At 34.4% G+C, this 18,081-nt stretch overlaps 1 protein-coding gene across 2 annotated transcripts in view; it reads left to right on the forward strand.

Moving 5' to 3' along the window:
- The window catches only part of LOC136033021 (leucine-rich repeat neuronal protein 2-like), a 67,501-nt gene that overhangs the window by 3,757 nt on the left and 45,663 nt on the right, over positions 1-18,081 (forward strand). The window contains exon 2 of one of the 2 annotated variants that reach the window (XM_065713573.1): positions 3,534-3,565. The gene's annotated coding sequence lies outside the window, so the exon portion shown is untranslated. Of the gene's footprint in view, positions 1-3,533; positions 3,627-18,081 lie in introns of both variants that reach the window. The other variant, XM_065713579.1, reaches the window with a different exon arrangement.

The following is an 18,081-nucleotide window of genomic DNA, read 5'->3' on the forward strand; positions in this document are numbered from 1 at the left end:
GAAAACTATTAGGAAATGTAAGGAATCTAGTTTACTGTTTAGAGATTAGGATATCACAAAATTAAGCATTCAATATGCTTGTTTGTAAATCTTAAGTAAATACAAACCCTGTTGGAATTTTGTTGATATCCATTTCACAATTAGTGTGTCTAAAGAAAGTTTCCAAAGAGCATTCAGTTTTAAGCATGTATTTTATCTTTATTGATGGTTAAAGAAAGCAATAGATATACCTGCTGTAGTTGATTAGTAATAAATAACTTGCTGCCTTTCTGCATAAAAATGTGCATTTTTATGTATAATGTATAGCTTTTAAAGTCATTAATTCCTGAGAAGCCCCTTCTCCAGTTATGCCAGCTTTATGGGTAGTAAAGCCTTTTTAAAATAATCTGAAACAATTCTTTGGGGGTCCTTACGAGTGGCTTTCCTTTCTAAGGCAATTAGCAATAGGTGAAATATATTGCAGTCACTAAAAATTTACAATCTTACCTATTTTACCACTATTGCAGGAAAGTTGCAAAAAGGGTGAACTAAATATTTACCATTGAATTTGCCACAAAAGAAATTTCTAGCTTCAAGAAATTCAATCATGCCTTTAGAACAAGGGATCCTAAGTTAGGTCAAAGTCTTGAAAATGTGCTTCTAGCATAAATAATTTGTAAATAAAAATTTGTATCTTTCTAAAAATGAGACAAAAAAAATCCTGCAGAAAAGAAACAAGACAGATTAATAAAGGAAGAAATACCATGGATGCCCATGAAATGTAAGATAGAAATGAACAAAACTTCAAGTATGCATCTGTTTTCTTTAAACAGACAGGAGGAACAAACCTCCAAGCTTTGACAAATTCAATCTCACTTTTGGAACCAGGTATAAGACTAATTTCCAGGGAATGAAAACAGTAAATCCCTGGCTTTTCTATTGACACAGGCAGTGAAGGGAATAAAAACACATTTATTGTTCTGCCTATTTGTTCAACTTCTCTGTCTGTTCTACAAATTCTGTATTATATTTATTTGAAAAAAAAAGGCAAAATGTCATAGATAAGATTTATTTGCAAAAAAACCTGCAGGCCATAGCAAACACATGCAACTTTATACAAGCACCTAATTCCAAACAACTTAAAAAAGCAAACAAACTTGCAAACAACTTAAACAAGCAAACAAACTTTCAAACACTTTATGAATTCAGAAACACCCATAAATAAACTCTTACCAAGCTAACTCCTCAAACATGATTCCCTATGCTTAATCCCTAAACAAAGATTAAAAAAAACTGCTTTTTGGCTAAATGGTTTTCTCTTAGTTTTGATCAGACAATTTTGAGAAATAAGGGGTGGGGAAGGAGGCCTAGTTGCCCTCCAATTTTTTGGTTACTTAAAAAGGCAACTAGAACTTTTAATTTTTAACAAATGTTTTTATTAGTAAAAAATACACATAACTTAAGAATTAACTTACATAACAAACTTTTATACTCTTATATTTTTTTATTGTGTATATGAGGGGGTTTGTCCCCTTGTTAATACCTTGCCTTTTATACTAAATCTTAAGTTTTGTCCCAATTCTTTAAGAATGACCCCTGAATCCGAAAGGCCGTGGAATAAATAGTTGAAATGACCACCACTACTACTATATCATCTACAAACAATATACATGATAGCCTGAACCAATCCAAAGATACAAATTGGGCTCCATTATTTTTTCATAAAACTGTCTAAATCATTAACAAACAAGGAGAAAAGCTTTGGGGATAAAGTACATCCTTGTTTCACACCCAAATGAGACATAACTAGTCTAGAAAATTTCCCCATCACATTTACAACAAACTTCACCCTCCTATACATAGCTGCTATTATTGCTACAAAACAAGACAGCAAGCCTATTTCTAAGTTTCAATTAACAAACTCCTATTTACTGAATCAAAAGCACTTCTCAGGTCTAAAAAGATACAAATAGCCAACCATTTTTCTATCTCAATATTTCCAAAGTAAAAATATGGTCAATAGTGCTGAATGTCAATCTGAATCCCACTTGTACTAGACTCAGTATTTCCTCTTTATCTAACCAATCTCTTAGCCTAAATTCTGAAACCTTATTTGCACATTAGGGGAAGGGGGGGGGGGGTGCATTATATCAAATACCTAACCTAACCACCTCTATATATAAATATTAATTTAAATGTAATTGCATCATAGTTTGTTTCACAAAAGAACCTAACTTTACTTATTGAGTGTGTTCTGAATAACACAAGTAACTAACAACCATATTGATGCATAGCTTAGATTTTTTGTTATGCATTGATGTATACAATTCTTCTCAATTCCTATTTTGATAGCAATACATGAGGGTTTGAGTTTCACATTATTTTGCATAATTGGACAGCCTACTAGTTTTGACCCTATTTTCTAATGTAGCAAGAAGTTAGGCCTACTTAAAAAAGAAAAAAATTGTATGCTGACCAATGGTCAGCATTGCACAGCAAGTGATATCCTGATTCAATGTCTGTAGCTGGGAGTGTTAAAAAACATTGATTCTTCATTTGAGTGCAAAAAACATTTGATTCTTCTTTAGTTTTTCCTCTAAATTTCTCCAGGTAGGCTAATCATTATAGCTAGATGTACTGTGGCTAAGCTTACAGAGTCACACCATTGACCCTTATCCCAACCAAAATAAGAGCAACACCAGGCCTTAAACTCCTAAGCTTAGGTTTTCAAGCCAGGAGTAGCCTACAAGAAACTTTGCTAGGAGGGCTCAAATGTATCTATAAATTAATATTAAAAAGTTGTTACAGGCTACCAATAAACTGAAAAGTTTTTTGAAGAACTTCAATGAATTACAGGATTCAATCTAGCCAAGGCTAGCTTAAGTAATTATCATTGAATGTTTTAAATCAGCTTCCAGAGTAACACAGTGTTTCTTTCTGTCAAGTGGGATTGAACTAAGCTTTCTTTGAACTATATACATTTTTTTCTGGACAATTAGACCTATTACTCACTCTAGGCTATGCCATCTCTACAAAACAATTTACCACTGACTTTGGGTAGGCTAGCAACTGTCCAAGGATTACAGGAATTTAATTAGAAGCTTCCTAAAGCAAGACCTGAAGACTTCACCCCCAACAAACTATTCAACCAAGCTTCTCTAGATATACCCAGCAGATCACATTAATGCTTGAACTTTACCAATGAATTTTTTATTAAAAATCATTTTAAGGTCAAAATAAGATTGCTTACCATCACTGGCTCTTTGAACAATTGCAGTTCCATTCTCTTCACTGCATAAAGGCTCATAGTCTTCAAACTTTTTTTTGTTAGCCATCATAAAAGTTTTATATTATTGTAGTGATGATAATGATGTTAAGTTACTTAACTAAAGATGCTCGTTAACTATCTTTAGCAAAAGTTACTGAAAAAGTTACTTTGAAGTAACTTTTCTGTCGTTCCAGCTGCTAAATAGCCTCAGCTGGAACGGAAAAAGTTACTTTTAGTAACTTTTCCGTAACTTTTAGTTACTTTTTGTCTCAGCTGGAACACGCTCAATGTTGTCCAAGCAAATAGTGTTTTGAGAAGGTGGGTGATCAGATTTCAGCATTTTAGTGAAAAAAAAAATGTTTTCTGGGGTTCACCTAAGGTAAATTTCTGGCTTTTCGCTATCTTGGAATGCAGTGTAATTAGGGGAATGAAACTTTCAGCAATGTTTGCATGACCTAAATTAGCTTAGGCTACGTCCTGGTAAGATCTTTCAATACTGATAGCTTTATCCTTTCCATGTAATGAATCAATCAGCCTTTGATCTGTATTTTATCAAAAAGTTTAAATTGAGAGCCATAATTCTTTAGTAGCTTAAAATAACAAGTTTGTGAACTTGAAAGCTGTAATTTCAAGGGGCCTTTTTGGGAAACTTTCTAGTAAGGGCAGAGTTCTTGATAAGCTGTTTTTCTGCTATCTTGGAAAGGGGTATGGTTAGGCAGATGGAACTTTTAGCAATGAATCAAGGGCCAAAGGCATGCTATGGGAAGGTAGCCTATTGCCAAGCTACTATCTTAACTCTCTTCTGATTTCTAAGTTTGGTAAAATTCTAGTGAATTGACTTCTTGCTATCTCAGAAAGGGTTTAGGTTAGGAAAATGAAACTTTCAGGGATGAATCTACGGACAAAATTATGTCCAAGGAAGGTATTTGAAGCAACTAACTCCACTCCTTCTCCTTCTAGAGGGCCCTGACCTTTGATGACCTTTAAAAATATGTGTGTTATAAAAGTGAAACCTTGTAAAATAGATCTTCTGCTTAATTGAAGTACAACAAAATTGTTTTCAGCTTCATAGCTTTGCTCATTTCCATCTTATAAGGTTTTAAAGATAGCCTATGCAAATACATTTCCTAAATTTTGAAAAAGAACATTGATATGGCTTAAAATTCTTCTCAAGTAACAGGAATTACATTTTTCAGAACTAAAGGCAGAGAAACAGCAACTAGTAGCTGAAAATTTAGGTAAAATGTTGTTTTGTCAAAATTTCAATAGATATAGACCTATCATGTAGGCAAATTTCAGGGCCTTCTGGAGGGGAAGGAGTAGAGGTGGGTACTTCAAAATACCTTCCCAGGACATACTTTAGCCTGTAGACCCATCCCTGAAAGTTTCATTTTCATAACCTAAACCCTTTCCAAGATAGCAAGAAGTCAATTAACTAGAATTTTACCCTAAGTTTTAGAAGTTTGCCTGCTTAACTTATTAGAATTCTGATACAATAATATTATTCCTTAATTTTGAGTTTTCAGTCTTTTTCTCTGGTACAGATTATAAAATGTAATTCCTTTTAGACTGATTTTAGCCAAATTTTAAGCCATGTCAATGGTTATTTTCAAAGTTTAAGAAATATATTTGTGTGTCTTTGAAGTCTCATAAATTAGTGTTAAGCAAAAATATGAAGGTAATGCTTTTTTGGTTACCCACTCAAAAATTTGATCTGCATGATCTGAGAAAAACCAGTTTGTCTGTCTACATTAGGTTTTAAGTTAGGTAATTGTTTAGTTTCATCAAAAGCTATCTAAACAGGGAATTATGCTGCAAACTGCATAGTTCCCATAATATAGCACTTAAAAAATGCTAGTTCTGGAAGTAAATCCATTTCTGGTTGACCTTTCTCCTCCATGGGGCAGACTAAAAATGTGTAAAGTAGAACTAAAAATGAATAAAGTGGCAGGGTTTTGAAGCCAAGGGAAAATTTAGGGTTGTATAATATGAATGAAACTATATTTTAAATACTAATTCCAGTTATTACTAGTAATTTCTGTATAGTAGGAAGCCAAAAGATAATTAAAAAACTCACATATCCATTACTGTGAATATCCAAGATGGGCCACTTTTATTTTTGAGTTTAAATTAGTCAGCTGTTTGAACAAAACAAACATCCAGTTTTACTTATAGGTAACATTACCTATAGAGCAAAGCATATTAGTTCATTAGCCCCACAGGCACTAGGGCAAGGTCTGTATTCTGACTGGTCAAATTGTTAGTTGATGTTTATGAGCAACTTTTTGCTGAACAAGGTTCAGCATTATTTGTTATGGTCTTGATATTTCATCCTTGCAACCCTATTTTTGCCAGAAATTACAGTTAGTCAAGGATGAGCTTGCTTCATTAACCAGACGACCATTAGAACTAAATGAGCAAAGTGGAATGAAGGTTTGTTATTATTTATTGTTATATTTTTATATGTTTATTATTATTTTATTATTTATTTAAAGTGAAAGTAAACTATCTTGAATATTCACATTTATGGATGTGTCAGTTTTTTTTAATATCTTTTGACTTCCTACTATGCAGAAATTACCATTGATTACTGGAATTAGTATTTAAAATAAAATTTCATTCATGTTGTACAACCCCAACTTTTCCTTTGGCTTCAAAACCTGCCCACTTTATGTTATTTTAGTTTGCCCAATGGAGGAGGAGGGTCAACAAAAAATGGATGTACTTCTAGAATTACCATTTCTAGGTGCTATAAAGTGGAAACAATGCTGCTTTTCAGTATAAGTAGCTTAGTTGCATAGAGAAAAACTACAATTCTAGTATATTTTAATTAAATATTCAATATATAGAAGTGATTAGGTTAGGTATTTAACATAATGCATTCAGTGCAACCTACTTTCCATAATTTTCTTGTGTAGTCTCCATGATTTTGTTAGTTAAGTATTATATTTTAATGGTATAATTCACTAGGACTATCTTTACTTCCTGGGTGGGGTTAGGGTAATATTTTAATACCTTTTCTTGCACTTCATTTAAGCAGAAGACATATTTTGCAAGGTTTATTTTTATAACACAAAGATGTTCAAAGGTCATCAAAGTTCAGTGCCCTATAGAGGAAGAAAGGGTGAAGGTAGGTACTTCAAAGTATTTTTCTGGGACATACTTCAGCCTATAGATCCATCTCTGAAAGTTTCATTTTCCTGATCTAACCCCATCCCAAGATAACAAAAGGTGACTTGTCTAGAATTTTATCCTTGCTTGGTGCAAAATAACAAAGTTTATTTGCAAAATTGTGTTTTTAAAACAATTCTGGAATAAAAAAAACGCTTTTTCTTTAAGGCAACCACAGATAGACCTTTTTAAGATTAAAACAGGAACAAATATGAACAAGGCATAGGCTGGAATGTCAATTATATGTGATTGGAGGGGTAGAGCTATATACCTTAAATGCTTAAGATAAATATATCACTTACAGTATTTTATGGTAGCATGATCCTTTGCAACAAATAGCATTAGTAGGGCTGTGTTTAAGAGCACTTCATGTTCATCTATTATTACAAGGTCTAGTAACTCCATGGGCTTGGCATTCTGGTACCTAGCTGGACAATTTACAGCTTGATAAACTGAATAGTTAGTTTGACACTCTTAAAAGAGTACAACTGATTCCTATCTAGAATGGCCATCCATCCATTAGGTAGAAGGTAGGTTAAAATTTCCAACTATGTGAAGGTTTCCTATCAGTGCACCTTTTCTATCAATTGATTTTACTACCTGTAAAAGGTACCTCTCTAAATTAGGGGAACTCAAAATTTCTGTAAATTGTACCCATTTGAATTGGCTCACCAGGTTGGTTATTGATATCCACACTTCATCATTTGCCTACCAGGCTTAGGTAGCTTGGTATATATCTTTGTACAGCTTGTCTTTTTTGTCTGGTATGCTTTGGATACATTGTTTCTGCACTAAATTCTCCCAGTTCCTGTTGTTATCTATGGTTTCTTGAAAATTAGTTTCTTTGTTGTGAGGTGCACAAAAGAAAAATGATAGGTGCGTTTGAGCTAGTTGGGTTGTTTAAATTAGCTATGCAATGGAGATTTATGAGATATATTTGGGAGGAAGTATACTCATGAAATAGATACTAATGGATAAACTGTCCATTGTCTGATTTTTCTGGTGCTCTCAACTCAACAAGGTTAAGTTAATTCCTGTGTCTGTTTGTATCTTTGAGTATCAACTGCTTCATTTTGTTGCCTAAGTGGCTATTCAGAATCCATTTTAAAGCCTGTACCTGCAAGACTACAAGATTATTCAGCAAGTCCTGGTTGACAGCAACACTAGATGTTTGCTCAAGGGTATCTATCCATATTTCAATTGCCTGAAATTTATGATCCATACATTCAATCATTTCATGTTTAAACTCACAAAAAGACATTTTAATTGGTTTGCTTACTTGCCAAATCGATTAAGAACCCTCCCACCATTGTCACATTGCCCCTTATCTCCCACAAAAAATGTTCTAGGTCCTCCTTTGCCTTCACTTGTCATGGGACAGAGTGGGAACTTAATTTCTTCATACCCATTACCCCTCTCCCACCCTCCCCGGTTACTGTTTGCCCTCTTCAACTGTTTCAAGCATGAGCTTTTTTTTTCATTTAGGGGGATTCCTCTGTTGTTTTTTATGTTACATACCTAACTACCTATACTCTACATATTGGATACCACCCAATTTAGAGTAATTTACCCTTGAACCATGTTTTTTCTTTAGTTCTTTCTGTCATGCTACTTATGAAAAGTGAGTCTGCTCCTACCTTATATCCTGGGAAGATAACTTCGAAGACCACACTGCCTTTCCATGACGAAAGTAAAACAGTTCAAAATAGGGATGATTCCTTTTTATTGACAGTGAATAGATATAAAATTATTTAACTGGATATTTCGAACACATATACAGTGTTCATCATCAGCAGTAAAACTGAAAAAAAAACTGTAAAGCAGTTCATCATCAAAGTTTTACTGCTGATGATGAACACTGTATATGTGTTCGAAATATCCAGTTAAATAATTTTATATCTATTCACTGTCAATAAAAAGGTGTCATCCCTATTTTGAACTGTTTTACTTTCGTTATATCCTGGGAATTTTTTTTTCTTTAATTTACACCAATGTTACCCTCATTGTTTTATGGGCAGGGTAGCTGCCCCTCCCCCTGTTTTTCTGACATGAATTTCATTCAACAATTTTCCTTCAGCAGTGTAAAGAGATATAGATTTTTGTTCACAGTTTGACTTCTTTTGTCCTTTGGAAATCTTACAAGTCAAAAAAGTCGCTGCAGAATGCAGCTGCTTCTTGCCTTTAATGTTCCAAAAACTGTATGAACATTTATAATTATTCACTTTGGAAAGCTAAACACCTACTTTAATTTTAGTAATTTTCAATTGTCAAAAGAATATATGGAAAACTTGTCATATGTTAAATTCTCTTTTCAAACATTTGTCTCTGCCTTCTCTGCTTTAGAATCTTGCCTAAGATATTGTCCATTGATTTAGTTAATACAATCCCAACTTATTTTAAACCTCTCAAGGCAACACAAAATAAAGCTGCAAGAATTCTTGGCACTTCAATTCATCACCCTGCTAGACTACAAAATCTTTCAGAAACAGAAACTCTCTTGTTTCTTAATATATTAGCATTAGTCAACTCAGTCAACTCAAAGTTTTGTAGTTAAACCTACCACTTTGGCATTATAGTATTTGGTCTCCAGAAAGTTGTTTTTATTGTATGCATATTCTTGCCATCCCCTCTTGCTTGCTCTCTCCTACTTCAACTCATCTTGAAACACATAAGACTCCCTTAGTAAATTGTGGAAGGACTAGATTTTCAACAAAATTTCCAATCATTTTCACAGCAAATTGACTTAAATGATAAATTTACAAATCTAGCTGACATCTTTGAAGGAAATGTTGAAAGAATATATTGTTTACCCTTGATTCTATAATTTTCTTGGCATGATATATTGTGAATTTGCTGTGCTGGGGTAGCCTCCCTTGTCCTTCTGCTGCTCTAAGTTGTGATGTTTGAATTCTTTGCTTTTTTCTCTCTTCTTTTTGTTTTATTTTGTGTCTTGGGGGATCAAAAAATTTGTTTTGATATTAGTTTAGTTTGTGATCTGTTCTTAGCTCTATCTTGGGCCAATTTGAATTATTTTTTTTTTGGGGGGGGGTCTATTTTTTTCTGTATTTCATGTTAATAAAAATGTTGAATTTTGTTTCCCTCCTAATTTGATGGTTAATGGCCTTTTCTGGGTGAATCTAATCTTTAAGAGGCATTTACCCCCACTTTTGCAAATATGGGAAAAGCAAACTGGTTCTTCTGTAAGCTCCTGACTTTCTAAGCCTGTTTTCAAAAAGTTCTTCAGTCCAGTGAAATCAATGGCCCTGGAGCCTGTTTCTGAGGTTGAGATAAGCATAATTATCAATGTATTAAAAGGTTCAGCGTCATCTGGTTCTGATTGTATTCCCACTAAACTAGTGATATTCATACTTTCTTCAGTTTTCTCACCCCTGACAAAGCTTGTATTGTTTTTTTTATGGAGTTTTCCCTGTTAACTTTAGCAAGTTTAAGCAATTGTTTTATATAAAGATGGACCTCATAGTGATCAAGCTAATTATTGCCTGAAATCTTTATTTTCTGTGTTTAGCAAAATTTTTGAAATAGCTATGCTTTTCTATTACTACTCTTACTACTCTTGGCTCGATGGTGCAGTGGATTTGACCTTAGCTTGGTAATACGGGACCCAGAGGTCAAATCACGCTGCAGTAATGCACTGCAGGGCCCTTAGTAGTCAAGAAGCGTTGTTAATTCTTAAATAAAATAATAATAATAACTACTCTTGGCTCTTGATTCAGGTCTAATTCCTGCTTCTATATTTCTGGGACACCCAAAAAGCTTTTGGACTGAGTGGGTCAAAAGCTTTTGACCCACTAAGTTCTGCTCTTTGAATTGGCTGATTACTGTATAGGAGGGGGTATTAGTGCTTGGTTTGATTCTAATTGGTCTAGAATGTGTTTTTTTCTGTGAATCCTATTTCCAATCACCATCTCAGGTTAGCTTTAGGTCTCACACTGCTCAGTTCTAAGCAAACAGTGTGTCATTGTCCTTATTCATTGTGAATCTCTCTATTTCCAGCAATGTAGATCTCTGTCAACTGGTAATGACATTCTAGTTGCCTCTGCTTCTGACAGTAAACTTGGCAGGGCTGTAAGAACACAGCTTGAGTTCTTTATTATGTTGAGTGCATAGTTTGAGAGCCTAATTTGCATGGCATTAAGTCTGCTTCATGTTTTTTTTTTTTTTGTGAATTTGTCAGGGTTGTCCCAAACTTTTGGAAGTTCATCTTTCAAAGTGTACTTACAATAGACCTAGTGATCATTATGTTCAATTCCTGAGTGATTTACTTGACGAGAATCCTTCCTTCAGGCATCACATTAGTCATATTCAAATGAATATATCAAAGAATCTCATAACTTTTCGAAAACCCAAGTGCATTTTCCCTGGGTATATTCTAAAATGCTATTTCACATTCGATGTGTGTCTTGTTTTCTTCAGTTGCATGCTGGTGCACCACCAACCCTCTAGACTAGACCACCTCTTGTGTCTGAACAATCTACCATTACCTTCATAATTTGGAGGGTATTTGGATTCCATTCAATATTTTAGTCAGCTTTCAACCCCTTAACTCCTTAGTTGTGTTTTCAGGCACCAGGTTTGATGTGAGTTTTGAGCAGGTTTGACAAATATTTATTTATTTATTGATTGATTATTACGAATAGCAGTAAGCATAAAATGCTTGTCACAAAAACACAAAATCATAATACTAATCTAAAGTAAATTGGCAACGACAAACTAAACAGCAAAAAACTTCTAAATAACACGACACTACACAATAAAAGCGTCTAAATAAAAAGGCATATTGTATTGTAGTCAATTGTATATTGTATCAATTGTATAGGCGTATTGTATAAGTATTGTAGTCAAGAAGAGGGCGGGCCATTGATTTATATAGTAGTAAGAAATTACGAAGGTTAAACCTACTAAAGCTTCTCCTTATAGACGACAAACGATAATTTGTATGCTTTACAATTTCCGAAACATGCTTATCAAATTTCAATTGGGTATCAAAGTAAACGCCAAGGTCACGCACTATTTCGTTAGAAGAGATTCGTATGCCAGACAGGCGGTAACTATGCGCAGGTGGGAGTTTATGAGCATGGTGTAGTACAACACACTTAGAAGGGCTTATGAACATGGAATTAGATTTGCACCAATAAGTTAGAGAGTCAAGATCCTCCTGTAAAAGTTGCACATCGTTTGGTCTCGCACTGGTAGATTGAGTTTTACATCATCCGCGAACATCTTGACAGCAGAAGGCTGAACAGAGGAAGGAAGATCATTAATAAATAAACAAAATAAAATTGGACCCAGGCAGCTACCCTGGGGGACTCCACTTAACACATCAATTGAGGATGACATAGCTTCACCAACAACAACCTGCTGAGTTCGTCCATTTAGATAATCAGCAATAAATGCAATTGTTTTTTTTACCCAATTTATAAGCTGCACAATTTTTAAGAAGGGTGGGGATTGAGACTTTGTCGAATGCCTTCGAAAAGTTGATGTAAATGCAGTCAAAGGGTATGGCTAAATAGGCAAAACATTGAAAGTCCAAAATAACCTCAAGAAGCTGAGTATCACAAGACCTATTTTTTCGAAAACCATGCTGAGCAGGATTCCAAAGATGATTTCCGTCAAAATACCTTTGAACGCGTGAAACAATCAACTTTTCCATCACTCGGCAAAAAATAGACGTAATTGAAATTGGCCGATAGTTTTTAAAATCCGACTTGGAGCAACTTTTATGAAGTGACTTTACCAAGGCCTTCTTCCACCCTGACGGACACAGTCTGACGGACCGTCTATATCCGGCGCTTTAGACGTATCCAATTTTATAAGAATAGTATAAACTTCAGTCAATGAGAAATCTGAATCATCAAATGGAACAAGAATGTCCGGCGACGCAATGGACTCTACTTGAGATGCCAAATTAACTTCATTTGAATGAATTGGCTGTGTTTTAAGAAAAACCGAAGAAAAAATTTGGTTAAAAATAAGAGCCTTCTCAGAATCACTATCAATCTTTTAGTGTGTATCCTGATGTGTGAACGTAGATGTAGATGGTGCAAGGTTAGGCTTATTCCTATTTACATTTTGCCAAAATATTTTAGGTGATTTGGTGCTTGAGTGAATAATACGCGACTCGAGCTCTTCACGATTAGCCCTAAGAAGCCGAGTGACCTTGTTTCTCGCTAGTGAGTACGCATGCCATTCACCTGAATCGTCTTGCAACTGAGTATCCAAATGCCCTTGTCTGACTACTTTACTATGTCGTGACTCAATATAAGACCGCCAAAGACTATTTTTTTCACTTATTGCTTGGAGTATGTGTCTTGGAAGTTTAGGATTATTTCTGCGACCGGGAAAATTCTTCACCAAAGGAACAAATTTATCCCTACATTCCCTCAAAACTTTTTTTTTTACAAAATCAAACGCGGTGTCCGGAGAAACATGATTATTTTTAAGATCATACATGATATTAATGGACAAAAAAATTGTCGCATTGATTCATAATCGGCTTTAGCATAATCATGCCGATAAAACTCAAAACCTCTCTGTTGAGCATCAATATTCATAAAAATATCTAACACAACGTGATCACTTTTACCTAAAGGCGGACGGATATCTATACTCAAAATATCGTCGATTGACTTGGTAATAACCAGATCTAAAATCGATGGAAAAAGCATCATTCCTGGCTCGAGTTGGCCTATCAGTATGTTGGTATAAGTACAGATCATCCAATCTATCTAAAAATTGCTGCTCATACGATGAAGTGGACAAACTTATACTATGCACACTCCAATCTATCAAAGGTAAATTGAAATCACCTAGAATAAGGAACTTTGAACCACGACCAACAAGACGAGAAATACACGCTAGAATATTGGCATTATTAACTGGACTCGATAAATCCACAGTGGGACTACGATAAAAAGCTGCAATACACATGTAAGTACTATGATAAAGCAATTTAACATCAACCAAAAGACACTCCGACGCTGAGTCTACTAACGAATCAACAACCACAGAAAACTTAATAGAACCATGAATATAAATACAAATCCCTCTTTTAGCTGAATTATTAGGTACTAAATTATATTGTGGTAGCGGCTGAAAAAAAATAGACGGGTCACTGAAATGTTTTGGTAAAACTTCGGTAACAACAACTAAATGTGGTGTACATTGCTTTATTAGCTCACTAAACTCCCCCCGTATAGATGACATGCAGTCTGCATTTGTTTATGTCACCAAAAATTTATCACTCAGACACTTCGACTTTTTTAGGGAGTCACTCTTTGATGCTCGCGTAGCTATTTGGGGTTTTACGAAAAGAGTTATTGTTTTCAGGTTTTCCATGTTCAACCCAGCAAAACTTTAAAGTGTTTCCACCTTTGCAAGTTCCAAGTGTGTTGGACATGGGTTCTATGAAGAAATTTACCCATTTTGAATAAATCACTCCAAACAATAATGTGGATGACCCCATGTTGAACTCTATGTTGAATGTGGGTGCCCTGAAAACAAGGCAAATTTATTTTAATGTCCCCATGAAGTTGATGGATCTAGTCACAGTTGAAACTGCGTATTGTTTTGTTTATTTTGCATGGCATTTTGCTCTGGTTTGGCTTTTAGCATGTAGTCAGTGGTTGGTGACTGGTTGAAATTTTAATCTTTACTGTGCGTATGTTTTTTTTTTTTTTTTTTTTTTTTTTTTTTTTTTTTTTTTTTTTTTTTTTTTGTAAATATCTATTGAAAATATAAAAAATCAAATTGAAAATTAAAGTTTCTTTTACAGAACTACAAAGCAAAGAAGAACCTTAAAAAAAAAAAAATAATAATTACGCATGGTGTATTTGCGAAGCTAGTTCAAGCAAATTGACCTCTATCATTTTTCAACAGCCTTATCTGTAGAATTCTAAAAACAAAAACTTTACTAAACCCAGCTGGCCTGAGTTTTTTAGAGAATTACAATTGCATACTAAAAGCTATTGCATCATCATTCCTTAAATACTTTAACATGACTTTTGTTTTGTGTGGTCAAAACATGTTTGTGTTTGTGTGTAAATGTAGTCTGTGTTTTGTGTGGTCTAATCATAAAATTTTCTGCTCCTAAGACAAGATCCTTTTTTTTTCAGTTGGTTATGTGTTTTGTGTTTCAGTAAAGTGCTAGTTTTTTTTTTCTACACATAGTACAAAATATCACAAGCTACTTAATCTGAACTAATTGCATGTAGATGTGAAACTGTATTTTAATCTACAACATGATATAACTACCACACATATATTCTGACAAGATGATATAGCATATGTCTCATTTGAAAAGTTGTCTTTCTGAGGTTTAGTGTTACATTGGAGTCACTCTTCTAACTGATTCTCTATTGTTTACTCTTTGCTAGATTCTAGCTAAGAATGGTCAAAGGATTTTCTTCCTGTGCCTGCTATTTTTTTTCATTCTTTCTTTAGTGAATAACTTAATAACCAAACTATCAGCTATGTCCCCATAGAATACAGTTCTTTAATATAACCTGGAATAACTTAAAACTGAAATACTGATGCTGCTGGTAGTCAAATTGTTTTGAAATCTGTGGTTACATTCAGATTAGTCGGTAAAGCTGAAAATCAGCATTGGGAAAGGTGGTAGATAGACATAATATGCTATTCTTAAACAAAAAAAATCAAAAGAAAAGGATAAAAAAACAAGGAAAGGAAATAAGAGAACCAAAAGAATAGCAGAGAGCAAAAAAATGCTTTGAGCCAATTTTCATGATGTGTGGCCTATAAATAATGAATTAAGTGTACATTACTGGTAAAAGACTGCCGTAATTTTGCAGATACAATTATATAAATATAACCATTACAGTATTAGGTCATTAAATAACCCACAAGTCAACATAGCCCTAATATTATGGTAAGAGATTCAGATTGTTGCTGATTAATTTATGGTAGTTCACAGACTGGGAGGACCAATACTGGACACTTGGGCATATAGGAATGTCTGTTAAAAATAAAGATTGCCATCTAGTAATGTGTGGAGTTAATTTTAAGATGTAATTTCTGCAGGAGCAACTGCTTTCTAGTTAGTTACCACTAATCAATTCCAGCATTGGAATTTGAGAGGACCTTATAAAGAACAAATGAATATGAAATTAGAAACCTTAGAATTTCATTTGGGATTCTAGAAGAGTGGATAATAGTTTTGGGAAATAGTTTGTGAAGTGGCTGACGATATCTGAGAGAGGATAGCTAAAAACGCATCTGGGGATATTAACACAAGCGATTTAAGCTTGATAGAAGAAAGAATTGGTTGTACAAGATAACTCCTGAGTAATCTTACAAGAATGGGGTGAAATTAAGTGAACTGGAGAAGGCAATAAAGTATAAATATCAAGAAATATGGAGTGAAGGGCCATATATACAATTTCCTTCGGATCTGATAAATGCAACCAGATGGAAAAATAGTATGAAACTATAGCCTATAGGAATGCTAAGGAATAAACACAGTAAAGTGATAAAGAGAAGAGTATTGCGGTGGTTAAGGTAGGCTATTAGGTTAGTACCTGGATTCAAATTGAGCCAGGAGTTAAGCAGGGTTGTGCTCTATCCCTATTTATATGGATCGTTTTGAGGAAATTTGTCCTAAAGAACATGGCAAAGGCTATGGGAGATTACAGTATCAAATATGAAAGTCTTGCAAACTGATTATGCTGATAATGTGAGCTTCCTAGATCAATTACTTTCAAAAGGAATGATTTCCCAGAGGTTTTGACAGTTCAGTGTGCTAAAATACGTTTTAAATTAATGCTGTGAAGGCAGTTAGATGCTAAGACTGGGAATAAGCAAAGATGAAGAGGATATGTAGGGTAACAAGAAGATCGATCAAGTGGATAGTTTCACTTGCTGAAGTATTACTATTAGCAAAAATGGTGGATTTAGTGGAGATTTAAAAAGTAGTAGCCCAGGCCCAGGATTTTTCGTCACAGTTCAAAAAAAATTGGAAGAATAAGAAGTAAAGTCTGTGAACCAATGCTAGAATATTGGAAGGTACAGTGACGACAGTGGTCAAGTATGGCTGGGTAACGTAGGTTCTCGTTTACGGATTATTTTAGGCACCTGTCTGACTGACCATTTTATAAATGGTAAATTGTGTGAAAAATGTGCCTGCTTTCGCGGTTATATAAGGAGAGGAAGGTTGAGGTGGCCAGGGCACATTCTGCAGATGAAGGAGGGCAGATTTTCAAAGATCGTCCTTTTCGGCCAACTGTATAGGGCCAAGAAAAAAGAAGGTATTCCCCGAATGGGGCGGGAGGAGGCTGTAAGAAAGGATTTAAGGAAATTTGTAACTTCTTGGGAGGGATTAAAGAATGAGGCTCGACTAGATTTGGATGGAACAGTGGCTTGCGTAGCTGTATTTGCATCAGGCAGCTTTGAGCTGCAGTGAGCTGTTAAAAGTAGTAGTAGTAGTAGTAGTAGTGATGCTGAGAAATTGAGAAACTTGGACCAGTAAAAGCTGGGAATAGGGTCTGAATTATTAACATGGAATGTGTTAAGTAGAGATGGGTAGAACGTTCTGATATTCTTTGAAATTGTGTTTTCTGATAGGAGTAAAGAACTCAGAAGGATCAAAAATTATTGCTCTATAGTTGGAAAACAGTCCCAGCAAAAAATTGCACTTCACTTCACTTTAACTATAAAACCAACGCAAATAAAAATCAGGTGCTCTAATAGGAGCAGAAAAGTCCGAAAGTAGCTTGTGGAAAGTAATATGCCTACTAGTTTATAAGCCTCTTAATAGTCTATTACCACCATAACATCGACGATTTTATGCTTACAGTTCAAGTTCTCTGAAAAACTCAAGCAATTATAGTTTTTTCTTCTCACTTTTCTTAAACGTTCCTATGTAAAAGATGTATATTTTTTTTGACGCAAAAAATCTAAAGGGTACATTATCAGCGGTGGTATTGAAAAGTCGCGGTTAAAAAATCGAATTATTTATGAAATGTTGTTGTATATAGAATATATGGAAATATTAAAGAACTGAATGACAGTAAAAGAAGTAAACAAAACAGAAAGTTTGAATAAAGATAAAATTCACACGATAAGAATGAGAACACTAAAAATAAAACCAAAGGCGAGTTATTGGTGAGTAATCGTATTTATTCTGGTAGAATTACCTCTAAATACGTCATTGTTGTTCTTTCTTATAGACCGGTTCATTCTAGAGAAACTCTAATAATTGCCCCTTTTTCCGAAATAGATTAATATTTGATAAATTTCCATTTTTGTAAATATAGAAAGAAACAAATGATACTTCATTCTTCGATATATTTTTTTCATAGTTTTTTTTCAAATTTCTCTTACTAAGGATGTTGGAGAGGGTGTACACAATGGGGGGGGGGTATAAACCTCTGGCTAAGGATTTTTGACCATGAATATTACAATAGAATCTTCAATATACTCCAGAAATAGCAACACAAATGCCATTGGCAATGTACAAGAATTCTAACTCAACTAACAACATAAAACCAACAGTTGTGTCAAAATATTTAATTTTGTTCACGGTTAAATATGATGGTCTGTTTGTCTGTCTCTTTTATAGCATAATTCGTCCAGATACAAAAAAAAGCGTCAATGGACACACGTTTTCCAAGCCCACCTGCTCATGG

Source organism: Artemia franciscana, chromosome 1 (genome assembly GCF_032884065.1).
Source record: "Artemia franciscana chromosome 1, ASM3288406v1, whole genome shotgun sequence".
In the NCBI taxonomy this organism is placed as follows: Eukaryota; Metazoa; Arthropoda; class Branchiopoda; order Anostraca; family Artemiidae; genus Artemia; species Artemia franciscana.